Source organism: Coturnix japonica, chromosome 7, assembly GCF_001577835.2.
Source record: "Coturnix japonica isolate 7356 chromosome 7, Coturnix japonica 2.1, whole genome shotgun sequence".
In the NCBI taxonomy this organism is placed as follows: domain Eukaryota; kingdom Metazoa; phylum Chordata; class Aves; order Galliformes; family Phasianidae; genus Coturnix; species Coturnix japonica.
In genome coordinates, this window is record NC_029522.1 from 29,380,045 (window position 1) to 29,407,684 (window position 27,640).

The window sequence follows — 27,640 nt, forward strand, 5'->3', positions numbered from 1 at the left end:
TTGATACAAGGTAAGTCAAAACCAATTTAGATGAGCATGAATGAATTTCACAAAGACAGAAGTGAAAATGCCATGCCTTGACAGAACCCTTTCAGTGCCAATCCTATTTAAACCTACTTAGAACGGAGTCCAACTCCTATGCTATCAGATCTGCTGTCCTATCAGTTTTTCACGCCGGAAAAGAGTTTATCGCACTTGTCCCCATCCGCATCTCCCATCAGCTCTCAGCCCAGCTCAGCCATGACCTTTAGCTATGCTAGAAGAGAGCCTCTACCTGCCAGGGTCCCATTTCATATCAGCTAAGCTGGAAATAGTGCTCTCAAATAACTTGGCATCAAGTGCAATAAAAGGATATTTTTCTCTAAGCTCAAAGGCTGGTTAAGCACCTGCAAAAACAACATGACTCTCTGTGGTCTGCCAACATATACATGTACTTTGGAAACGCTGCTCAGGAATGCATAGGGAAGCAATTACTATTTTTGAGGTCATGCAAGAAGAACTCTGTGCATTGATCTTACCAATAAGAATGAATCAAGACTGGAATTCACCAAGGTAAATAAACCCAGAAGACTGAACTCATGGTCTGCTACCACAGGAGAATGCTACTAGAATTTCTTCACAGTAATGTCTTACTCAACAGATTCATCCCTTCATCCCTAAAATAATCCCCCCAGAAAATAAATAGCTGTATTTTATTCCACTATTTAGGTAGACTATCATTAACTCTTTTGCTCCAACAGATCAGAAACCCGTAATTCACAGCTTCAGTTTTCAAATAAATGAATCAGTAGATCACTGCACCGTATCATAATCCCCTTTAAGTCATCTGAATAAAAGATGCAACTAGTTTATATGTGTTATGCTACAGCCCCCAACCCTCTTACACATTTACTAAAGAGTCCCAAATGAACGTTGCCTTAAGTTTAAGTTCAACTGATAAAAATCCACTAATTACACAAAAAAAATAATAACATATATAAAGATGAGAAGGCACCCACAAATGCCAGCTGACAACCCACAATCACTGGCAGCAATGCATTTAAAGCACAGAAGAGCAGAAGGATTACAGGAAATATGTAGCTAAAGTTTGCAGAAGCAGCTGTTTTCTCTCTCTGGTAGTGTAGAAACTAAGATTCACACCACTTTTTTTTTACTCTCATGAGAAATATAAGTGATAAAAAACCCAGTTCACTTCTCTCATTTTGGTCTCCAGTTGCAAAAATGGACATCTGCTCGGGCTGCAAACCCCACCAGCAGCTGACACCTTAAAAATACCCAAGGGAGCAAACACCAAGAAGCAAATGTGGATGCTTTCTTTCTTACTTAATTTGCTTTATTTTATTCCCAGCATTCACTGAGAAGAGACTGCTTTAGATATAGAATTTAACCCACGTTAGAAAAGGGGAAAGTCTAAGAGCAAGATGTGTTTCATTAGCTGAGAAATCAGGTTTATAACATAAGCAGGAACTTATACTTACGCTATCAGACTAAAGTACTAGCACCTTTGCTTACCCTTCTGGAAACCAACAGTGGCATCATGCAAGATAGGAGAGAGGAAGAATTCAGCCCCACTCTCTCTTCCTCTCACCAGCTGCAAACTTCAGTGTTTTGTATTTGTGCCTGGAGCAGAGGGTTTCATGGCTTCAATGGTCTGACTTTGACATGGCACATCCCATGCAAAGCCACATAAGAAAACAACAAACAGGGAATAGAAATGGAGCTCAAATACACATCATCCAGAGCTGTTGAACAATAGGAACCAAGTCAGAAATTAAGCTAGATCATCACTCCACAGGCTTGCTTAATTTTTAACAGTTTTTCTATAATGCAGAAAAGCATAAGGAGCCAGATGCAACAGAACAAGTCCTCCATCTAAGGAAACTGAAGTGCTTTGCTTGTCAAAGTAAAAACTTACAGTGGCAGCAAACATTTTTAGTCCTAACAACTGCAAATGGTGTTTGGTTCCTTATCCCAGCAAAGAGATGAAGGAGATGACGAAGAGGAGGAATAACGTAGGCAATAAATTCAGTGTGAGAACATATTGAGAGTGAGAAACCTCACTTTCTCCAATTGCAACTCTGTCAATCCAGCACTCGCTTGCTATTTTTGCCCCAAACAAACTCCACATCTTGGCTTTAAAACAACTGGTAACCCAGCCATGACCTCAGCTATTTGTCACAAGACACCAAAGTGATCGTGTAATGCTCTCTCAGTCTAAACTTGTGAGTGGACTCCTACCAGCCCTACTAACAGTAATAAATCCCATCACAGCTGCTTCTGTTTGCCAAACGGAAGCCAGCTGCCTCTTTTTAATTACTCAAGTGCATGAGCATGTAGCCAGGCTACATCATCTTTTCCTCTTTCACAACCCTAGAGCAGGGGCTCAGTTTCTTCTCTTACGTGCGTGTGTGTTTATATATAGTTAGATCCATATATGTACATATCATATATATGTATATATCTATTCAGATTTTACTAAATATTGTTCCCATTTTGCTTTTCCTCTTCTTACATTATTTAAATTTTATTTAAATGCAGCTAAGGATGAACAGCTTTTTTCATAAGCATCCAGCTTGTTTGACAACTTTATGAAGTGACCACATTTTTCTGAAGGCTGAGTTTAGTAATGGGAACGGCTCAGGGCTGAAGCTCTTCAAACACGTAGACCCCAAATTACCTGCTGCTGTCTCTAAACCTTCTAAAAAAAGATAAAGAAACTGAAGAAAGGGAAAACATTTCATCTTTCATGCTATCTTCCAGTAGAAATTTCTCCCTATCTTTTAAGCACATTTAAGGTAAGTCCTAGAAGTAAAAAAAGCACATACAGGTGAAAGTAATTGCGTGATACCGGAGAAGATCTGGCTTTGAAGAAAATTGGAATTCCTCAGCATACAACTAGTACATGTAGTGCATTTCCCCTGTTTTTAATGCTCTGCAAAACTTGTGGGTATGTAATGAAATTTAGTCAAAGTCACGGGAAAAGGTTATTTACTTGTACTGGCTTGTTGATACATGGAAGATTTCAAGGCTGAACTCTTCAGTGGCATTTTGCCACTGACTTCAAAAGGGTTGGGATCTTCCCCTGAGCAAAGTAACGTGCATAAGAACTGTAAAGTTGTTATTTTCATAAACCTTTTATATTAGCATAAAATAAGAGCAGAGCTTTGCTCAAGATGGCATTAGCACTTGCCAGATTTCTGTGTAAGAACAGCAGTGCCCTGTTTCCATTCACTTTAGTTGAAAAGGTGCCCTAGAAAGTGCCAGAGAAAACAACGGTGAAAAGAACAAACAAATCCATCCCTCACCACATGCTTACTGGGTTCCTAAAATCACTACTGTCTTAAGTTACCCACGTGGGGGGGTTGTGGGAGAGACTACACAAGAGCACTACAAATCTGGCAATAATTTGTTACAAGCTTCAATGAAACTAACGATCTGAACAGAGCAAGCATCTGATGCTCTGTAGATTACATTAGCTTCTGATTTATGCCACTGGTAGTACTAGGGATGGCACAAAAAGGGTCAAGATCAGTGGTGATAAAACCCCCAGCACAGGAATCAGGATTGAGTAGCACACAGGAATACCTGAACACCACCAACAGCTGTAAGAATGCAGATAGCAGAAATAGTGGCCCAGAATTAAAGTTAATGAGAAATGCTACACACACAAGCTTTAACTCTCACTCTTTCATGCACAGGTATTTCCACCTGCACAAAAACCACAGACTTCTTGAGGACAGCATAAATATCCACTGCAGAAACAGGAAAGAAAAAAGTTCTTTTATACCATGTTGAAGGATCATTTCTATCAGTCAAAAGATGGCAATGTCACCTCATAACACTCATCTAAAACAACAACACAGAACTCAAAGCTTCCAAATCACAGGGGATGTCTCAATTAGAACTTTCAGGTTGGATCTTTGCTTGTTTCCCCTGAAACCACATCACCAGGCAGCCACAAGAATCCTCACATGAAGGGCTGCATTTGCACCAAGGAACCCACTGCACCACATATCATTTGGCAGGGCTGGGCTCCAGCCCCTTATTCTAGGAGGGCTCAACCAGTTTTGCATGAAACAGTTACTGAACAACAGTGAAAATAATTCAGTAACCTTGAAACATCTGACTTGTTTTCCAATTACATCTTTGTCATCTTTCCAGAAGGATTCTCAAACCTCCCTGACAGTAGTTAGTAGAAAAGCTTAATAAACCTGTGAAATCTATTCTGAGAAACAACCACGAATTAATTGCCATGGAAAAAAAAATTAAAAAAAAATCCTCTTCTAATAAAGATGGAACAGAACAAACCACTTGGGCATTGAAGGTATACTTCAGCAATGAAGATACCTAATTAGTCTTTTTGGTCTTTACAACAAGTAAAACATAAGCAGTAGCTAACTAAGATAAAATGAAACTCAGCAAAGGTGGAGTGTGCCATTATGGTTTGTGTCTCCCCCCCACCTCTTTTCAATATTTAAGTAATGTGTCGTTTTTTTTTTTACCTATAAGAACTGCCAACTATAAGCTGAAAACACCTACAAGCGACCCAGGCTTGGAAATACCTAGCATTAAATCACAACTGAGTTGGTGATTCTATAAAACTACCCTGTCCCTGTTTAAAGTCACATTAAAACTCTCAGAAACAAATCTAATAACTGATTATCTCCTAAGCTTTATGACAGCACACCGCTGATCCCTCTCATAAAGTTTAAGGCCACGTGCAAAACGTAATGCTTCCGAGTAATGTCCAGATTATGTAGTAACATCAGGCCTATTGTAATCAGCAAACAGGAACATGGTACCTCGCACTGCATCACGCTCCCCAAGGACCGGCTGATGAAAGATGCTGGCAGCTGCTGAAAGGAGAAAAGCTCAATGAATTATACAAGCTGCATTAAAGCGGCTTTCACATTCACTTCACAACTGAGGGACAAAGATTTTGAGGAGGTAAACAGAATCTTAAAACACAGCATTGTCATAATGTCCAATATTATAGGGACATCTGGATTATTCACCGCTGCCAGCCTCCTCCAGTTACATTAGCTCTGCAGATGAAGCCTCTATTTTCTCTTCAAGACCTTGATACTTGTCACTTGCAAATAAGCTCTTACCAGACTCAAATGCCAGCTCTATCAAGGAAGAAGCAACTCAAAAAGGAGAGAGCACAAAGAGAAGACATTACATTGAAACATAATCCTGGCACCACCTTTTCCACTGGGTTGGTTATTCTGCATTTCTTTTATATCTAACTTGAACTTTTCACAGCTGCTTTTTGGTTTTAGTAGTTTTAACTACGTGACATTGGATGACAGGAAACCTGGATGAAATTATCTGATATATAATAGAATTACACATATTATCATCCTGTTTGGAAATATTATTGGGTTCAGGCCAAATAATCAGAGTTTTAATTAATGGCTAATGAGAAACATGGGCCTTCTCTTGGAGACTCCCAGTAATCTCTAGATATCTCTAAGGATGTTATCATGTCTTTTACAACAACTGTTTTGCACTAATTGGAGCGATACTTCTTTCCCCACCTGTCATGCCCCACTCTGGCTTCTCTGGGTACAAATCCAGCACATTGCATTGGAGAAGTTTGATAAGAAAAGTTTTAAGAATTAAATAACTCTAATTACAATACATGGAGAATGCTGATCTATTTTTCCCTAAGACTTAAGTTACATTTATTCTTCTATTTAGTGAGAATTGGGTTATGAAAGCTCAAAAAAATTCTTTCAAGTAAAATAAAATACAACTACATTTGAACTTTAACTGTACGAAAGACAGATACACCAAGGTTTTCATATATTTTGGCAATGGAATTTCCCCATTACCTCAGCTTGAAAAGAAAATATCAGTCAGTTGAGCTTCTTTAAGAGGAAGGAAGTGGTCAAGGCAGCATTCACTTTTGTCCCTTGGGCAAACCTGTTTTTCATTACCTTCGCCCTGCTGAACTGAATGGCGCAGGTAGAAGAAGAGAGACAACTGAGATTGTTCTGGAGCTCAAGGGAACACTAAACTATCCAGAGACATACCCCTGGGACTTGAAATTGCTCAGTATCACTGCGGCTGTCATCCAGCCACAATCACACGCCAGTGTTTCTCAATCGGTATGAAGAAGAGATCTATTACATGACACCAGCGTAGCTGGTACATTCTGCTGACATTGCCAGAAACATTTATTTTAATATAATGGAATAAGTAGCAGAAGTAAATGCAAGTTTGACCTTGAAGAAAATAAATAGTTACGCAGCAGGCACTGAAGGATATATATGGAATTATATCTACATAAAAGCAGTTCACCAATAATCCGATGTTAACATAGATGTTACTACCATCCATGTTAAAGCGACTTACCCTTATTTAACCCAACTCAGATGGGAATAGGTGGGTGCTGGCTAAGGTGGATGCAGGCAAAACATGATGGATCAGCTCATGCCCCCAAAATGTTTTCTGGCAGCATCAGCAGCAAGCAGCAATCACGCTAATTACTCACCAACTCCTGATTTTGGTGAATGAGAGGGGTAAATCCCCAGCTCCCTTACAGCGAGCCCTAGGGCAGCATGTGCACACAATGCACATTATCCTGGTGATTAGGATGCTTCAAGTAGCTGACAGTCTGTATTCCTGTTCCTTGCCTCAGCAAAGTTGCGCTGTGATTTACCTCTGAAACACCACGTAAAGAAACACGCCAGGCACTTTGCTGGCTTTTGTTATTTGGATAATTTAAAACACCTTCGAGTTCTACCTTTCCATCTTCTCAAGCATAAAAGGAAATAAGAGATCTTTTTTGGGGAATCTGTATAGTTATTATCCAGGCACATGGAGGCACTGTGCTATGCCTCAAGCTAAGAAATACAGGATCTTTGCTTTTCAAAGTGGCTGAATCAAGCCTCAGGAAACACTGAATTGATACAGCCCAGACACACAAATCATTTTCAAGTAGACAGTCAATCCCATTTCTCTATCCATTTATATCCAAGAACCTAAATGTTTCTCCTCTGCTTTGACCAGGGATATAGCTTAGCTTGGTAAAAGCTTTCTGATGCAGCAGAACAATGTACGTGGATTTTTATGATCTGAGTCACTCTGAGAATTATGCATGTCTGACACAGTTTGATCCAAATTATAGACAGAAAGGCAGTATTTGGATAAGGAGCCTTATCATTACACAAGTAAACTTCACAGCTAGTTCTGTTTTATACAAAATGCACCATGCTTTCGCAGCTGACTTCAAAGGAACAATCAGGAATGATTCCTGATGTTGTAAACAATCCACTCTGCGAGGCATTGTAAGCTGATAAATAAGCCAGAGTCAAAAGTAGTTCGAGTCCACACTTTCCCACTGACTACAAGACAATGGTTTTCTCTTCCTCTTTTCCTTTCCATCCCTCTATATATCTCCATTTGTTAGCATGCCACTGTTACTGATCCTGAAACACTCAGAACTCATTCAGTTACAGGTAATAAACACACAATTTGACTGTTTCTTTGTTTTGTATAGAAGCTTTTCCAGGCCTTCCAAAGAAATAGCCTATAGCCTACCTGCTTGTACTCCCCACATCCTCATTCTCTTCCCTGGACCCCAGGTTTGTCAATTTATCCTACCAACAGATCCATACAGACAGTTAATTCTGAACACTGAAAATAAGCTTTACCCCTACTTCAACCAGCAACCTGTTCCCTGGAACATTTTAAAAGATGGGTAGCATTAGGGCATTAAACTCTCAACCAAACAGGTCTCTAAAAAAAGATAACTGAAGCCCCTTGATTTTTGGTGCTAGGAATGCTAGAGTTCTACCACAGAAATACCAGCACTGCCTTACCTTTCTTCTCTCCTCAGTAACCACTGCAATCTCAGTGCTGGAACTGTCTCAGTACTTCAACAATTAAGACTCCTTTCCCATTTTACCCTTACTTCTCTCACTAAGCACATAAAACAATGCACTTCTCCCAGACCTGCCCTTAGCTAAGAAAGTTCTCTCTTTTCATAACCTCCAACTTTATTTTTATCATCTTCAAATCTTCATGTTTCTACAACTCACCTCATTCATCCATGCACCGTTCAAAACTTCTGATTATTCATTTCTCACATAGTAAATCCCAGAAGCAGTTATTTAATACAGCAGTGAAAAAGCTGCTGCTTTTCTTGTTCTGCCTTTTCTACCTACATCTCATAGAGTCCAGGTGCTTTCCATCACATCCAATGAGAATACAACTAAATAACAAATCACAGCTGAACTGAATATTTATCTTCCTTAATTATACCTGACCCGAACTCTTGGTATCTTAAAAATACATGAGATAGTGCTGGATGCTGTGTTAGTTCATCTGTAGTCTTATCAAAATTGTATAAAACAGCATGATTATATATGAAATGTAAATAAAAAGTTAGAGAAAGTAAAACAGTGGCTGGTGTGGTACCAGCACATGCATGGCTTACTATGCTGGGGAAAGCTTATACTGCCTTTGAGTCAGGCATCTCTTGCAAGAATAAGGTGCTTCTACAGATATCTGGATAACATACAGCCAAAGCACTGCAGATGGATGGTGGTTCTTAGATCTCAGTTTTAGAGCAAGTGCTTAAGTACTTCATAAATTTCAAATTAGTGTCTAGGTCTTATGGGGAGGATCCGGTGATGGAGTTTATAAAGTTATAACCACTGCCATCAGATAAAGCTTAAAAGAAAATGATAGAGATGTCCAGGCTTTGCTGCCAATGGGTAAGTGAAGAACACAACAAACAGAACTGGAAATGGTAGCAATGTAAATTCTGTTGTTTTCTTGAAATTTCTTATTGCAAGTTTAAGTCAGATACTAAATAAGCATTTATTTGAATACTTAAAAGCTTCATACACACTGAAACATTAAAGTTTTTAAAGAAACACAAATATAACAATCATCTACTTAGCTACGTGAGCTACTGCTGCAAACAGAAACACTGCTTGGAAAAATATTTTTATGTTAATGTATTGGAAACCAGTACAAAGCAAGTGTGAAAACATTACAGATCTGGGACCCAGTATGATCATATGTCATACATAGTAGAAAAATAATACATAATAAATGAACACTTTCCAGGCAATCAACTGATAGATTTCAGTGTTCTGAAAGGACTCCCACCACTGCCTGGACCATACCTCTAATTTGTTTCCTCCGATGTTTATTTTCCATCTTTTGTTTTGCTGACGGTGAAAACAGATTAGAGTCATCATTATCTTTTTTTCCCCATATACTTTCCAGAAGCATAGCATACATCAGACATGAAGCAGAATATAGTGAATAGGTCTACCATGTGACATCATCATTTTGTATTTTATTTGCATATTAATGGTGCTGGTGGGAAGCACAAATTGAAAGCAATTATTAAAATATGTAAGCTGAATTTTCTTGCATAAGCCATTTTCATATCATGTCACCATAAAAAAAAATTGTGATGAATGTTCCCCCTGAAGCTGACAAGTTACAAGGGCTTGTACTAAGGGAATAATAACTCCTAGATTCATAAAAACGGTAATTACTTTATCAACCTTCTAGTCACATTGCAGACACATATACTGAATCACTCCAGAATAACACTGACATAAAATTAGACTTTATATTGATATTATTCTTTTTACCTGAGGTGGCCTTTAAAAGAAAAAAGTCCAGTACGTGACAAATTACCCTACAACCAAACAGGGAGGTTTGTCTCGTGTGTCTGAACAATGAAGCAAGGCTGGATTGGGTGGGGAAGTACTTCAAGACTGCAGTGGCCAAGAAGCGACTATGAATGGCTGAGGTTATGATGTTGGAGGCCCCTGATAAGACACCATCTTCTTGGACAGCCTCCTAGGAAGGTCAGTAGGGGCAAAAATACTCCACAAACACAACCAGCTGAAAACGGAGCAGAATTAATTAGTCAAAGACATTATGTGTTTGTGCCATGACCCAGGAAGGTCCCCACTCTCCTACATCCCACCTGGATCCATTCATCATCACCCCAGCTGCCAAGGGAAGCAATGGGCCCTGAAGCAGAGATTTGGTTGGTGGGGAAGACAAAGGGATTCAACATATTTCTGCGCAGAGTTTCCACTAAAATACGTGGAATTACAAGTGAATGTGATTTGAAATGTGTGAGATTAGACACATAAATACAATTACAGTTTTTCAAGGCTAAGCAGCAGAAAACATCTCCAAAATAATAACGTTTTGTTGGGGTGGTTTTTTTTGTCTTGGGTATAAAGCCATTATGATTGTCCTTTCTGTATGAGCATGCCCTGCATTTATTAAAAAGTTTTCATTGCATTATTTTAATTTCTAATCAGTCTTTATACCAGGGCTCCAATACAGCTGGACCTTTTCAAGAAAAGCCTTTTGGAGATGGAAATCTCTGCAGACATCTGTATCTCCCCTGTGAGCTTCCCAGCTATATCCAGCCTGAAAAGAGGCAATAGCTCAGCCTTTGTTCCAGCTCAGTCCTTGACCTTTTTGTTTACAGTGCTAATAGGAATAGCAGTTAGTCAGAGTCAAATTGGCATTTCTGAGATGTGAATAATCACATGAGAAAACAGAGTGAAACAGTCGGCACATTCACAGTGCCTGCCTCACTGAGCCATTAGCTGCTTATGATGTTCTGCCACTAGCACTGATCTATATAGGAATAGAGACAGTGACCTATAGGAGAAATAATCTGTATCCCATTACCAACTCTGAGACATTATTCCTTCCAAAGCCTGAGCTTTTCAATGACATCCTTCTAAAAAGGCTCTCTTTCATGTCACTTTTATCATCCTGACCTTGCTCTAGTGGGAATTTCAATTCCGTCCTTTGAGACATGCACATGATGCAAAATCTCACCCTCTCCCCTTGCTGCACAAAGAGCCAAAGTCCAACTCAAAACACGGACTGTGCCCCTGTGTTGTGTGACTACCATGCAATGCCTGCTCCCGGTCATGAGGCTGTGAGCGTCTCCCAGCCATACTGCAGAGAAGATGGGCCCTTCTATGGGAAGGCCATACACTTTCTATTTTAAATAGGTATTATACGCAAAATAAACTTACAGAACTATTTTTTGCAGAAGCATAACGTATCTCATTTCCCAAGGAGGCTGTGGATGGCCCATCCTTGGAGGCATTCAAGGCCAGGCTGGATGTGGCTCTGGGTAGGCTGGTCTGCTGGTTGGCAACCCTGCACATAGCAGGGGGGTTGAAGCAAGATTATCATTATGGTCCTTTTTAACCCAAGCCATACTATGACTCCATGATCTCATTTGACAGTACTGTGGAAAAATGTGACATTCGAGACCTCAAATAAACGGCCTGGTTTTGTTTTGTAATGTTTTTCTCTTTCCAATTAAAGGTCACTGATTACAATCCTGGAGATCTTAACATACCTTTTCCACAGTACCTTGGAATACTACTTGAATGAACACACTTTGCACTGAGCCACTGTGGCCTGGACTTCCTTAATTATGCTGGAATAAGACAAAGATGTCCCCAAAGCACAGCAGTAGTTCAAAAGCACTCAGGTTTGCCCAGCTAATGGGGTCAAAACCTCTGGAAATGTCAGGTTCAAAAGTATCATGACTCAAGGGCTATGGCCTTAAGTACGGTGCAGAGAGGATAGTTGTAATTGTGACAATTAAAACTATTCAGAAGAACAGAAACATGCATTAAGTGAAAACGAAGAGTACAAAATGAACAACTGAGTTTGTGAGTCTCTACTGAGACTGTTTGCTACATCTAATCGTGGTTTTAAGTTTCCCAATTCATTAACTCAGTACTTGTCATAATTGAGGCCTGTTAAAAAAGGCAGCTATTTTTGATTTTTTGGTGCCAGCAACACACAGGAAAGGAGATGACAGAAGCTGTGTTAAACTGAATTTCTGATGCCACACTACTGTTGATTATTAAGGCTTTGAAAAACAAGACCCTTGAGTAGTGGAGGACTAATTGAGTTCCTACACAATGATGGGAGCATAACAATGATTTTATCAAAACAAGTCAAATCTGTTGCAAAAAAAAAGAGATTATTTTTTCCTACTTTGTTTTTGAAGCTTTGATCAATAAGTACTAAAATATCTTGGAAAGTTCATAAAGCATTCTCGGTGTATTGGTGGAGTCATGGCCCCTTCTAACTTGATTCGTGTCCTCTATAGATCAATCATTTGTTCTTTCCAAGTCTCACTTGGATGTGAGAAAAAATAACACCCTTATTTTGATTTATCAGTAAAGTATATAAAAACCTTAGAAAAAAAAAAATCCACAAAGAAAGAAAAAAGGAGTTGCTGCCTCACTCTTAAATTCCCTGTAATTTGAATGTATTTAAATTTCAGATTAAGTTGATACAAAGAAAAGGGACATCACAGAAATGCTGTTAGCCATCTGACTTTCTAAGCAAGGTAACAGCCATGAAAGATTACTAGAAATCATGTACTGCACTGCAAGTACAGAATGGAGTAAGCAAGGTCAAACTTGCAAGCAAATTCGTGATAAGAAAGAACTGCTTTGATGATTTTTGAAATCACCATAGTCGTACTATTTGTGTCACCCACACGAGCTTCAAACTTTTTAAAAGTTATAATAAATTGAAAAAATCCAATTTCTTGGATGAAATATTTTTATTTTTAAGTCAAATTCAAGCTTGATTGAAATGTACTTGCAGGATTTTGCAAAGTAAGCCAAGTCTGCCAAGCAATCAAGAAATGTTGATGTAGGTAGCTGTGGGATAACGTGTCGTACATGCTCTCCAAGTTTCTAAAACAAAGGGTCACTGAGAAGTACAGGGGAGGGAGAACTCCAAGTTCAGCATATCGGGTAGACACTGGTGGAACTGATGTAATTAGCTGCTAAAACTGAACGGGAAAGATTTAAAGGTGTATTTGAGTAAAAATTAATAAAACTCTGAAAGCTCTGCCTCTGGATCACAGAAAGCTGAGTTCAAATAAGGATCCCAAACTTACAAATGACTTTTAGCATCTCTTCTGCTTTTCCTACAGTAGTGCACTAACTTCTGTGCACACTCCCCATGTAGGAAGCTAATGGTGACCACAGAAATCATCTGGGCCTGACCAAAGAGAATTCCTATATCTATTTCACTGTGACATTGGAGGACTGACTCATGATCCACACAGCCCAGCTAGCCTGGGGACACAAAGACAATATATGTGTCCTATTTGTTTCAGAATACATTATGGGAAACGACTAGTGCATCACATGGTGCCTGCATGACAATGTAAAAACCTCATGTAACCATTTGATTTTAGTCCAGACATCTGTATACAACAAGGGTGCTCTCACATTTTGCATGCTGGTGTCTATTGGCTGTTCCTAGAGGACTTCTGGATGTCAAAGTATAATCAAGACTTTTTTGCTGAGAAATAGAGTATTTTTCTTCTGTCTCCTTCTGGTTGCAATGTGATTATCAGGAGAGGAATTTGCTATTGTTTTATTCTCTGGCAGCATTAAAATAGAATTAAGATATGTAATATCTGTTTCCTTGAAAGTCCTTGCAAGATTTTGGCTTAGCAAGTGTTTGAAGATGCACTGCCCCTGGATCTCTGGTGTGAAGAATTTGGGGGAGGGGGGAGGAGAAGGTTGTTAAAACAGAGAGCAGAATGCTGGGCCATGAGGGAATGCACACAGCAGGCTGTTTTGGGGTGAAGTTCTCTGAAACAATATTGTCCTGTTTTCTCTACTCTTCTTCCTTCTTTGTAGAATCAAAAATAGGGAACTTGAAATACTTAGGCCTGAACCATACCCTTGTAGCTCTGTCCTGTGCTTCTTGTGGGATTGATTTCCATTGCACACATCATATTACAGCAAAGAGCATGCTCACACCACGAGGAGGTAGAAGGCCAAAAATGCAACACACCTCTACTGATATTGTTTCCTCTACATGAGCTACCAAAGGGCAAAGCAGTTTAAAACAAATCTTTCATTTCATCAAAAAAAATGCTTACATCACTGGTCATTTGCTGGGACAAAAGGTATCTACATATTGCTTGAGGGGATCTTTCCTGCTGTTTTACTGCATCTGCAACGATAATTGCTTCCAGAGCTCATGGCAGGTGTGACAGCTACAGCATGCCTTGTACAACAGAATCAATACAAGTTCTTCACTGTTTTCTACCTTTAAAATTATTTTAAATTGGCTTGTTGGGACCAAACTGAATTTCCCCAAACTGTGTCTCCATTTCTGCTCTGGCTTTGGAGATGAGAGCTGGCAAACATCACAAAGGCCCTGCTGTGCACACAGGCTTTCTGCAAAGTTCGAAGCAGCCTTTGGAGCTAGAAAGCAACACATCTCAAGGGCTTCCTCAGACACTGAATGCCTGTCTGCATACAGACAGCACCCTGTGCACACCCATTCTCTATCAAAGACTGCTGATAAGGGAGCGCATTATGCTGGACTGGGTTAGGGTTACATCATTACTCCCATGAGAAATACCCCATGAAAGAGGCTGGGAGATTTCTCACATCTTCAGCACTTTGCAAGGTGCTCTGGGAAGGAAAGCTCACGTGCAAAGAGCATCAGTCTGGCAGCTTCAGCTTTAAATTACCTGCCATGCCATTATAATGATACAATTACTGGCATCTATTGGCTTTAAACTTCTCCTATGTTGATGGTCTTGCTGCAGAAGGGTTTCCTTAAGTTTTCATTCAAAATGAGAATAGTACACAACACCTTCCCTTTAAATAATCTAAGTCAGGATGGATGTTAGGAAATACTTAATTTCAGAAGGAATTGTGATGCACTGGCACAGTTTGCCTAGGGGAGAGGGAGAGTCACAACTTCACTTATCTTATAGTGCCTACAACAATCTGGAGCAAGCAATGAGCTCAGTACTGATGGGAATCTGCTATGAACACAGGAAAAAAAGCAATGGTCCTCCTCCCAGAAAATTCACAAAGAGCCAGGAAAGCAGAAGTGTGAGTAATCATATCAAAAGGCTGCCATGGCCTGCCATGCCACCAGTATCTTTTAAAATGAACAAACTTGAATTAAAAATAATCTAAAATCTGAAGAAATAATATAATAATGCTATACCTTAGTGAGGATGGACACTAACAAAGGGCAGTGAGCGGTACTGCAGAAATGTCACAGAATTATAGAATAATTAAGATTGGAAAAGGCCGCTAGGATCATCTAGGCCAACTGTCAGCCCATCACCACCATGCCCACTAAATGTCAGGAGCGCATGCAGATGCACATTGCTAAGGAGCTGCAGAACCAGAAGCTGTGAAACAACTCAGTGTGGGGATAGAAGATGATGGATGGTATCTATTTTTATTGTCATAAAACAATAAAATAGAATGAAGTATTGCAAAGCTTTCTAAATGCACTAAGGTGATAAACTAAGTAAGAGATTACAATGAGCATTTAGGCAATAGATATTGCACATAGGAGAGAAAGGCTGCTGAAAGAGATGACTGATGCTTCCAACTGTTGAAGACGACTTATTAGAAAGTGGTAGTGATATATATTAGTTTAAAAAGTCATACCCTATTTTTTTTCTTAAGTTTTGACTTTTAATGCAAGGACTTTGCTGCCATACACAGAAACTTGTTTTAAATATAAGCCTTAAAAGAGTATAGTTGCATTATTCTGCCAGTAACTAATTACAATGAACTCAACTCTTCTAACACAACACCTGCACCACCATAACCCTTAGGACTTCCTCCTTGAGATGCTCCATTCATTTCTATTTCCAGGTAGGAGCATGGTAAAGCATCACTAATGGACCCTTGCCTTTCATGAGTTGTGCCACAGTGCACCAGGAACCTGAACTTCCTTAAGTGGCTCCTGATGAACTTAACTCATGGTTGACAGCCAGACTAGATGGAACTTATGGGAATTTTCCAACCTTAATGGTTCTGTGATTCTACTTATACTTTTTTTGGAATGTTTTTATCTTCTACCATGGCCCTGTCCAGCATTTTCATGAGGAGCTTAGAAGCATCTATAAAAAACATGAGGTTTTGCAATTAGGTTGCAAATAGTTTGGAAACCAAAAGCTTCATTACCATCTGTATCGAAACCTGTCATCCTCTGATGATGGATTTCTCAAGATAGAGAAAAAGCGAGCTATGCTCCATCAGGGCAGTAAAAAGACACTTCAGCTACTGGTTCCAAAGTATGAATGGCAATGGGACATTTTAAGCAGGAGGCCTTCATTTGCAAAACCTGCTCTTGTGTTTTGTTGGAACCAGACTGGTCTGATTTTGGGATGCAGGGCAGGTACATTCGTTCTGGCAGCCTTTTAATCGAAACTCGTCTCTGGCAGAAAGGCAGTTCTCCTGTGTGACAGTAATGTAGATTTATGGAAAATAATAAGGCAATCAGCTGCCCTGCAGAGTTATTATTTTGTTTCATTCAAAAAAAACAAGACACTGAGACTAAACCGATAGGTTGATGTATGCAGTAACACGCGACGCCTGTTTCATAGTTCAACGATGTTAATCGAAAAACTCTCATTGACTTCTCTTATATATCACCCAAAAAATTTAAAAACAAGTCAGTACAAAGACTTAGAGAGAAAAAACCCTCCTTCTAGGTAAATACCAGATCAGCAACCATTCTATAAATATCCAACTTATTAAAAGAATTTCTTCTGGCTCCTTTACTGTCTCTTTTTGTTCTCTTGGTTTCATACTTGAGTAAATTTAAGGCAAGATTAATCACTAAAGCAGTGAAATTCAAATTAATGCCCCAGAATATGAATAGGGTATTATAAGGATGTGAATTTACAATCGTGTTTATACAAAAATAATTAAGACATTTTTTTTCCCTCATCTGCCTCCTGATTATAATCTCATCTTGATAATAAACTGCCAGATCAATCCAAGTTGTGTTTTTGACTTTATTGTGCACGGGAGAAGACATGTAGCCAGAGAATAAAACGTCCTGCGTGATCTGCTACATCCAATTAAAGCCGCTTCTGTTTCAAATATCAAGAAGCAGAAAAGCTTAACACTTCTCACAAACAATCCTTTGCAAAAAATTCCTGGGAAATGACTACAGAGCAATGAATACTAATGAAAAAGCTCATAGGGCAGAAATTAAGATGATGTAGTTGCTCATGCACATTCTTATCTTCTCTGCTACCATGGAAAGAAACATCAAAGTCGGTAACAAATGCTATGTCAGCTTTGAGACAAAGCCCTGTGATGAAATTACACAGAAGACTTTGTTTCCTCCTCCTCTTTTGGTTTTAAGGCCCAAAGATAGGAAACCTGATATTTTCAGTGTTGTAATTAATATTTTCAAAACTTCTTTTCATTTACACAAAATTGTTTATGCTGAAATGGCTGCAATATTTTATTCCAGCTGGATTCAAATGCCATTTCATTGCGGTAAAAACTGCAGTTTTCACCAATGAGAGTATCAGCTAAAAAAAAAAAGAAAAAAAAAAAAGAAAAAAGAGAAGAAGTCATTCATTTTAACCACAAGCCAAACAGCAGGTCTCAGGCAGGTCAAGTTGAAAGGAAGAGACTTTTCCACCAGGATACAGACCAGCCAGAAAACAGGATGCATTACACAGTGTCAATATTAACACAAAAACAAGCCCAGGAGCCTCTTAGCCAGGTGTTTCTCCACTCTGATTGCTTTTTGCAATGTGAGTCCCTCTGAGGAAGCACTTCTGTCGCTTCTTTTAAAACCAACAGCTTGATCTTAAGCCTTCACAACATTGCATGACCTAATATCAGACATCAGCTGGTAATGGAGGCTGCACTTGGCTATGTGCAAGTAAGAGCTATCCAAGACATTTCTCGGAAGAGAGAATACCACGACATTTCTGATTTGTATCTACTGGGGCTCATCTTCATCCTGTTGAACACAGCTCCAGGATAGACTACTGCCAGCTCAGAAAACATCCCAGTTGAATGGTGAAGTCATGCCACAGCAGCTGCATCTCTACTAAACTGCTTTACTGGTAGAGGACAGTAAAGCCATTCAGTATGACAATGTCCAAACCGAGTGTTCCCTTCGGCCTTTGTAGATCAGAAAGCTGTAACTCAAGAGAGCGCAGCCTTATCACTATCTGATACTTCCATTCTCCTGCAACTTTCTTTCTTTAGAAAACTTGTTCTACCTCTGAGTTCCAACAGTGTTGTTTTCTTCAGATCAGTTAATCTTTGTTGCCTGTTCAAAGCACTGATTGAACTGATCAGACTGTGGGCAAAAAAATAAAGGAAATAAATAAAAGGCTACTGGGATGACTAATGGTGCTGAAGATCTCTGTGGTAGAGCTGTGCTGGAGGTTTTGTCCCAGGTCTTCTCTGGCCCTGTTGGATGAGCAGGGCCAGCACCACACATAACACAACTATGGAGCTAGCCCTTATGTTTTATTCCTGCACCTTCTTCCACCTGGGAACACTTAGAATTGCTCTCCTAAAGTGATGGAGCAGCCACAATTGCTCCCCCAGGACGCAGGAATAAAACTGGGAGGGCCATGAGTGGAACTGAAAGCACATTTTTTCTCCCTCCACATTGGAGTTTTGAGCCCAGACCAGACACTGATCAGCTCACAAAACTCCAAGTGATTTCAAGAAGAGTTCAGCTACAGCTCAACAGAAAAGTGGGATTTATTAACACGCCGTCGGAGCTTGCGGAGTGCTGCTGCTGCAGTATTGATCAGATCCTGTGAAACGGCAAGTATGCTCAGGGAGATTATAGAAAGAATCAAGTAAGGGGCACCAGACTGCCTGATATTTGTGAAAATTTCATAGTGCTTATTGTTTCCTTGGTGCTGCATGCAGGGAAACAGAGGTAGCAACAATGCAGGATGGAAATAATCTCTAAAAAGCAAATACAAAATGAGGTTGCAAAAACTAAACGGTGTTTACTCAAAGCAGGGAAAGATTTTATCCGGACCTTATCAACAGTGCTTTTCAAGGTATATAAAGTTCTTACAATAGCTCTTTCTGCTTTGGGGTTATTTTCTCCTCCCTTAGCCTTAACCTTTCCGGTCAATCCAGCCCTGCAATTTCTTTCTGATGAAAAAATCCCAGCTGACACTGGCCTGAGGTCTGCCTAACCATTCTAGGACTTGGAAACCAAGTTTGCCTTCCCTTTGTATACGCTCAAGCTCGCCGCTTCAGGTGGACTTTAATCAAATTCACATTGCCCTTTGCTTGATCGGAACAATCGGCTCAGAAAATTTTCATTATGGCTTTTGTAGGAAGAAATAATGGCCTGTCTTCTTGAAAGCAAACACAATTTGAATGAACAGAATTAACAGCTGTTTCCGCTAATTTCTTCCTCCCACTGATGCGATAGGTTGTACACGAGGTGTAATTACAGTAGTGTCACTGTCCCTGTTGAAAGAGTTAATCTGCTAGGACAAATTCCCACCAGTAAAAAACAAAATCTATGCTATTCAGATGAACTGTTTACTTGGTAGCTCTTCTGTGATCAAAACGACGCTAAGCTCAACTGCTGAAACAATAAAAGTAAATTGTTGCTTGGGGTTTGCAAACCTCAATTAAATAAATATTATGCAGTAAACAACATTCTGGATTTTAATTAGGATAAAACAACTGCAAAAGGAGTTACCTCTATTTACCTTTATCTCATGGTAACCTTCAAATACTTGTTATCTTATACAAGAGAGCATAACAAAGAGGCATAACTTAGAAAGCACACACACAAAAGAGAAAACTTCTATTTTACTTTCATTTTAATATACACTTCTGCTTCTGAACAGTTTCCATGACCTTAAATCAGATGAATATATGTATTCCTGGCGGTTTTCTGGCCTCAGCTTTTCATTTACTTGACGAATGCACAACATTTTGAAAATAACATGATCAATTTGTTGCACTCTCTCTAACAAGACAAAATAACCATCTAATTATCCAGGCATATAGGAGTGAATGCTAACTGGGGGGTAACTAATTTTAAGTGGCAGGTACTGGGATAGAAGATCATAGCTGACTTTGCATTTTTTCTGGTAGGTATAATGCAATGCAGCACAGAATTTTCAGTATCCATTTGCTTTTTTTTGTAATGCTATGCGCTTTTTAACAGTTGATTGGCTTGTTCAGTTGCCAGCATGTCTTTTGCAATGGAATTAAAACAGATTTCTACCAAAATTGAAGACATCATACACACTTTCATTTCCAACCAGTTTGCTCCATCCCCACAACTGGCTTCCTACAGCAAGTCAAAGCAGACTTTTCCAAAAGAGCAATGAAGGATAAATTGTACCATGCGCTTCTATGGCCAAAAGGAAAACAAAACACTGTGTTACTTCTTGATATAGCAGTGATGTCTGTGAGCTCTGGGAATTAAGGCGGTGGCTCATTCCTTTACACTGTTGATTTGTGAATCAGCACTCAGGAGGCTGATGGCCAATACTGGCCCTGTCTGCAAGGTACCAGTCTCCTCACCAAATGCTAAGGATCTGCAGGACCAGCTCAACCTGCATTGACTCCAGGATTTCATTTTGGAGGTAGAAATCAGGATGCACACCTTTCCCCTGCACCAAGCAACAAATGTATTTATGGATGCAGTGTTTGAGTGTCTGTTAACGTCACTTAAGCTGTCTTTAAAAAGGTGAGGTTCTATCCTCCTTATAAATATTGTTCCATTATTCAACAGCAAGACAGCACATTCTCAGTGGATATAACATCAGACTAAAAATGAAACCATAAGCTCATACAGAAATAGCAATGACACTCCTAAGATACTAATTGGCTAATTACTCAGGTAACACAAATTTGGAGGATAGCTTAAGTAACAATTTAAAGTGGAGATTAAAAAACTCATCCAAAAGGCTTGGATTTCTATCTTCCTCTTTCACCACAACCTCTAAATTAACAGGCTCAGTTTTTGTGTGGCATGAACCAGAGGAGAGATGAGCACCTGACTGCTGAGTCCCTGCCTGCCATGGAACAATAAGCACAACTGCCATATGGTCTCCAGCAAAACTGGTATATTTTGACTTACTTTTCTATTCCCCAGGATACCGTCTATGTCCAGAAATTGTTTTTTTACCACTCCTCTCTCTCTTCTCTTTAGCATGCTGTTCAAACATTTGCATACACACCTGGAGTGATGCAATTGCAAGGAAGCACACAGAAAGCTCACATATTTCCTCAGCATGAGAGTTTTAAGAGAACCCTTTATGTCGCACTTGAAGGTGTCAATGCCTTCTTCTGCAGAATGAGGGTTTCCTAAGTCAGCTTTTAATTCTACTTTATTAAGGAGTTAATGCTTTATGAAATGTCATTACAACAGACCTCTGCTCATGGGTAACCTTCACCAACAAGACATCCTGACAGGGAGGGTTTGGGTAGGAAAAGAACTTTTTTTCAATTATTATCAGCAATCTGGAAATGAAGGGATTTTTTTTTTCTGTTTCGTTTCGTTTTGTTTTTCTCCCCCATGAAAATGGCAGAATGATCTTTAAACAGCAGGCCAAAATGTCAGCTCAGATTTGCAGTGCGGGTCTCCAACCATTCCCCAGCCAAGGCTCACATGTTGCTCTGGCCAACTTTATTCTTTCCTACAGAAAGCTCCATAGAACAGGGGTCGTGTGCCTGCAGCAGGGACATGGACCCTGGCAATGTAATCCTGTTACCCAAAGGATAGCAGCTGAAGGTCAGAAGGAAAGATTTCCACTGTCCTTACATCCATATCGCCTTTGCTTCCATGTGACCGACAGCTTCCAGGTTCACAGAAAAAAAGACTGACAGCTCTGTGATGTGGAACGTCAAGCTAAATCCAACTTAATTCATTTAAAAGAAAATCCATCTTTTAACGCTTCAGCTGGTTGATTTTTTTTTTTATCAGCATAACACAGAGCCCACAGCATAGCTGACTTCAGAAGTGACATTGGGGCCATTTCATTCTCTCCTTGTTCCCAGTTTCTTGGTAAATGTCTGGATAATGCATGCAAAGAAATGATGAAGACAGCAAGGGGCAATAAGGCAGCTCCTGAGCTTGCTGGCAGTGCACTGCATTGTATACTCTCCAAAAAACAACTTCCATGCTCTCCAATGGTACTGAGTGTGGAAGAAAGAAATCCATTTAGATGATTTAAAGATCCCTAATTATTACTTGTTTTTTTCTTGAGGAATTCTGTCTCCATATCTCTTGAGGAATGCTGTTTCCTGCGTACAACATTCCTTTCCAACTCTCACACGTCAGGAAGGTCCACATCAGTGCTCAGCCAGACACAGGCTCCTCTGAGCCTTCTGCAAATGGACAACAGGTATCCCGGTGCCATCAGTTCTTCTTGGCTGGAAGATTTTAAGGGTCTTATTTGAACACTACTACTAGATATATTCCTTAATGGAAAGCATATGCAAGAGTATTTAGATACACAAAATCCACAAGAAGAAGTATAAAAATATTTCTTGCATTCAGCCCCAGCCCCATCCCTGATATTTTCTTCCACCACTAGAGAAATCTCTAGGGGAAAATAGATAATGGGATGCACTTGACTAAAACCTCTGTTTAAGCTACTTTCAGCTGGTCTATGGTGCCCCTACTGAAATGATTTTAATACATGCAGAGTTCTTTCCTACAGTACCATGGAACTGAGATTTAGGGAGCTGCTGTTATCTGGCTAATGTCTTTTCCCCAGACCTCCCTCGCTGCAGTCAAGCAGAAGCTCACTAAAAGTATCTCAGCCAAAAACACCCTGTTTGGAGTTGTGGAAGTCATTTTCCAAGGCAGAGCAGGGTGCACAAGCCCTGTTTAAGGAGATGAAAGACAGGCGAGTTTCACTTCAAACGCATATATAAAGAATGCTAGATAAAACAAGGTATTTGCAAAATGAAACATTAATGATGTAGACAAACACTGTGATCTCATATGTGAAACAGAAAGGATGGGTGCCTGTGGGTTCAGAAAACCAGGAAAGATAAGAGTGTGAATCTGGGAAAGTGCCAACCCAAATTTATAGGAAATCACTGAAAGCTCTCAAGTCTGAATTTAAAAATTGACTTTCCCCCCTCAGAGTCTCCGTAGATCTCACAGTGACATCTTATTGCTGCTAAGTGAACAAAGAAGCCCTGAATATATAGTAAAATCACACACAATAGCAAACATTAATTGATATTTGAATAGCGTGTTGAGGGCATAACGATTGTACAAGTGGGAATTGGGAAGTAATCACTCAAATCTGACATCTTCAGTACTGTCAGCTCTCCTTCCAGTTCCTGAGGGCTGTGACTTCAACTGCACCCAACGCTTGGTGTCAGAGTTCTGCAGGTGGGCAGTGTTAAGGTGGGGATCACTGTCCCTCTGATTCTATCACTGTGGCTTTCTTCTCCCATGCTCCCTCAGTTCAACGAGAGGATGCAGGTAATCTTCTACCTTAGAAAGTTTTGAGTCATCTCTATTTTTATTCAATTTTTTCTGAAAGGTCAGTACCATTCAGATCACTTATCAGTGATGCTTCCTCACCCATGTGCCATTTTTATCCTGGTGCATCGGTTTTCCTGGTTCAACAGTCAGTTCCTAATAAAAAAGGATGACACACATTGGAAGTAAAGAAAAATAGCTGTAATAACAGTACTCCAGAACTACTTATTTGTCTCTTAACCTCTTTCTTTCTAAGGCTCCCACACTGCAGTGCTCTGAAGAAGGTTACCATTGAATTACCTCCTGGAAATCTGTTGACATCTCTCACTGCTTTGGTGCAGTGCTGTGCTGGGCAACAAGAATAGAACTCTTCTCCAGTCCCAACCCCTCTCCCTTCTGGGTCTGGAAATGAAACCTGTTGCAGAGGTTGGAGGTGTTCTTAATGAAGCCTATGGTTGCAGGAAGACATCAAGCTCAAACTGACAGCTTGTCCCCAAGGACACTGCACTCACCCATTGCCCCCCTGCTCCTTATAGGCATCATTCTGTGGAAGCAGTTCTCAAAAATTCTCACTGATCATGAAAGCCGAATAAACTGAATCCCAGAAGCAAAGGCAAAAGCATCAATACAGTTTTCTCTAGCAGCCCACTGCTATTTATACAGGTGACTGTGAACATTCACACATCAAAAAAGTGGGATTTTGGCATATCTTCTAGGAGCATTTGTCTCCCTGATGGATTGCACAGTAAATAAGCTGCCCCCAATGTGGCAAAGATGCCTGAATCATTACAGCATTAGTCTGTAATGAAAAGGATGCAGATTCAGTTCCCTGACACATTTCCCAATATGAGATTTTTTTAGAAATCTCATAGGATACTGTTGCATTTCAGTGCAAGGATCTAGGTGCCTTTTAATGCTACAATTTAAATCTTTGTGCTTTTCCTAACTTCAGAGAGGAATTATCAGGATTGATACATTAAAGAATGAAGAATTCATTAGGGAGCTGGTAGCACACAGCTTTGGTATCTGAAGTGGATGGAAATTGGGACTAAGCAAATCAAGATTCTGATCTAAAAGCAAATGATGGGTTCAGTTGGACAGAGGAATGGCTGGGGTCTGCTCCCTTTGGAAGACATGCTAGTTGTATAACTACCGAGCCATATCTCTGCCAACACTTCCCCTTTGAGGTGCTTGAGAATGGGGGAATCTCTCTCTCTGCATGGCATAATGGCAAGGCTCTCCTCATTCATAGCAGAGGTGGGACAGTTTAGTGCTTTCCACAGAAAGACAAGAGTATTTGATATATATATATTTAAAAAATAATAATAATAAATTTTTTAAAAAATTTTAAAAGGAAAAAAAAAAAAGTATTTTGCTGATATTGCACCCTGGGCACTTGCAATGCAAGCTGTGCTATCTCATTTCTAAGATTAAGCAGTTAAATAGTCTTGGCCTGGTTCTTCTTAATAACACTAACACCACTTTTACAATGATCTGGGCTGAAGGGTTTAGTATTAAGGACAATTGCCCTCTTCCTTTATAAGCCTCAAATGCTGAGCCATAACATTTAATAAGTAAAATGCCTTAGGCTTCCAAAAGAGCGAGATCAGGTTTGGAATCATACCGGCATGGAGACAGTCAGAAATCACTATTCAGAAGTGCCCAAGCAATGAAGTTCATCTGAATTCCTCATTCATGTCTTAATGAACACACTGTCACAAGTTTGAATTTGGAGCTTCTTTCTCTTGAACATCAATGCTAAAAACCAATAAGACTGAAGAACAACAGGAGTCATTTTGGCATCTAAAAAGCTAGTGAACTGTGTGTCCTTGTCAGTGCTCCCCAGTGTATACGATAGGAATAGCTGCAAGGGCTGGAGAAGCAGTAACTTTTGGAAAGGACTAGATCTGCGACAGAAGCATCACATTAAGTAGACCATTTCCAATGAATCCCAAATGCTCGTGTTCATTAGCTTTTTGTGAAGGCAGAAAACCATGTAAAATGCACATTGCACAGCAAGGCTTGTACGAGCGCCTCAGACAGTGAAAGAAGTCAAATCTCATCCCCAAATCAAACATCCAAAGGAAAAGATACTATCCGAACAAAAGAAAAATTATTCAACAGAACTGCAGTCAAACAGAACTGAGAAGACTGTGATTTCTTTACACAAGAGCACAAAGTACACGTATTTTAAGGTAATATCTAAAGCTAATATCTGCTTTGTAAATCTATCAAACAGAAAATAATTTATTTTGCTATTACTTCAGATAAAGAGTAAGTACATGACGAGCCAGAGGACTTTGTTCAGTGTGGAATAGGATATTAAACAGCAGATGTGCCTGTTATATTATTAAATCAAAATCACAATGTGTTTACATTAAATTTTTGTTGTTTTGGGTTTTTTTAACCTCAACATGAGCATTTATATGAACAAAGATCTGCATAAGTAGAGGACTACAGGAGCTGATGCTGAAGCAAGCAAACATAATCTCCAAGGCTTTACTTAGAGGTGGAATCCTGGGAGCGCTCCCCAGATCCTGGGACAAGATAAGGCCAAAAAGCAGCTGCTGCAGGCCCTCTATATCCCTAAGGGATGAAGGGACCACCATCAAGGGGCCCAGAAGGACCTCCAGCCTGCAAACCCCATCCCTGGGCACACCACAATGCATCACACAAGACACAGGTTGTTGGTGTAAGTGGAGAGCCAAGAAAACCCGTTTTAAGGCAGTGGGAAAGCAGACTGTTAAACTGCCTGCTGGGAAGCTTTGTTCTTTGGTAAATATTATGCATTTCTGCTTCCTATATGCACGAATCAATGTGTCAGACAGCAATGACTTTACAAGCAGCACTTTGAACCAGTAAAGAGATGGAGTTCACTAAGCAAGAGACAACAAACGTCACAGTTGACTGCAACAATTACTGGCCTTTCTTCTATCTTTCTAAGAAGTGTCACTTGTCTCAGCTGGGGGACATATTTTTTTGTCTTTTTTTTTTGTCTTTTAGGTGAGATGGACCAAAATTGAAGTATTTAAGCTGGAATATCCACTTGGGATTTTTGCTACTGTAATCACTCTATGCATTTTTCACATGGTGGCCATCAGGATTGTCCTAGACCGCCATGTGATTATTGCTAGTCTGTTTTGTTCGTTTATATAAATGTAAAAAAAAAAATAAGCAAAAATATTATCTAACACAAAGGGAAGTTATGAAATGTCACTGTTATTGATAACAACAGGAAATGAGATCTATGCCGGTTCCCCTTGCTCAGCAGTAACATGGTAGAGTCATAAAACAACTGGAAACTTGTGTTACCGATGCAAGGCAAGGAAACAGCTCTGTGCTGAGCCACCCCAATCCCTGCCCACAACTCCTCCGTTTTCCAGTCCACCAAAGAACTTGGCCTATGGCACTGTGGCAATACATTTTAGATGACTGTGATGTTCATAAAGCAGCTTGATGTCTGCTGAGCTGTGGTTCGGTTTTATCACTCCATAGAAAAGGCGACAAAAGTCATTTATTTAATCAAATCTTAGGCCACAACCAGGATGCTCCACTGGCTGGACCATGGCCAAGAACAAATGCTTCTTAAGGAGGTGAACTTTGCAAAAAAGTCCATTTAAATTTGATTTTGGATAAAAAGGAATGCTCTACACTGTGGAAATCTCCACAAATTTACCTACAAGCCAAGATATATTTAAGCAGTAATTTTGATGGTGCTGACTGCCTGCACAGTCCACTGGCTTTTCCCTCCAAGGATGGCATCCTGTATGGACCTCCCACTAACTGACTGCAGTATTTCAAGATGGCACCTTCAGCCCTGGAGAGCTGAAAGGTCATCAGAGCAGACCCTAAAAGCAGCACTTCAAGGGCCTCAATACTCTTCAGTCCTCCAGGAGGTACAAAAAGAAGAGAAACTGAAGAACATCTACTAATTTGTCCTGGAATAGTGGGCAATACCTGACAACCAGCCAAGACAAGGTCTGCAGAAGCAGGAGAAAGAAGCTTAACAGATGTTGCTAGCTTATGACGCTATTTAATGCTAAGTCCCTTAAAGTAATCTATTGATTACAATATCAGAGCTCCACCTATAACGCAACGAAGCCTCACTCTGCAAAAGAACAACGTGAGTGTGACTTTTACATGAATTCTTGAAAAAATGGGAACAGTCTATGCAGTGTTAATAAGGCAATTATCGCACAAGCAGCACATTTTTTCTGTGATTTCCTAATTAACTTGGCTATCAACTGCTTATTAATAAAGCGGTTTCCTATGCTTTGACTTGCAGCATATTGTAAACAAATTTAAGATGCCATTTCCTGCTTTGGCATTTACATTACAC

General features: G+C 39.8%; 1 protein-coding gene across 7 annotated transcripts in view; it reads right to left on the reverse strand.

The window, feature by feature from the left end:
• LRP1B (LDL receptor related protein 1B) overlaps positions 1 to 27,640 on the reverse strand; it is a 547,576-nt gene that overhangs the window by 423,426 nt on the left and 96,510 nt on the right. The window contains exon 1 of one of the 7 annotated variants that reach the window (XM_032445719.1): positions 8,049 to 8,144. The exons of the other annotated variants lie outside the window; for them this stretch is intronic. The gene's annotated coding sequence lies outside the window, so the exon portion shown is untranslated. Of the gene's footprint in view, positions 1 to 8,048; positions 8,145 to 27,640 lie in introns of those variants that run through there. 7 annotated transcript variants of the gene reach the window in all.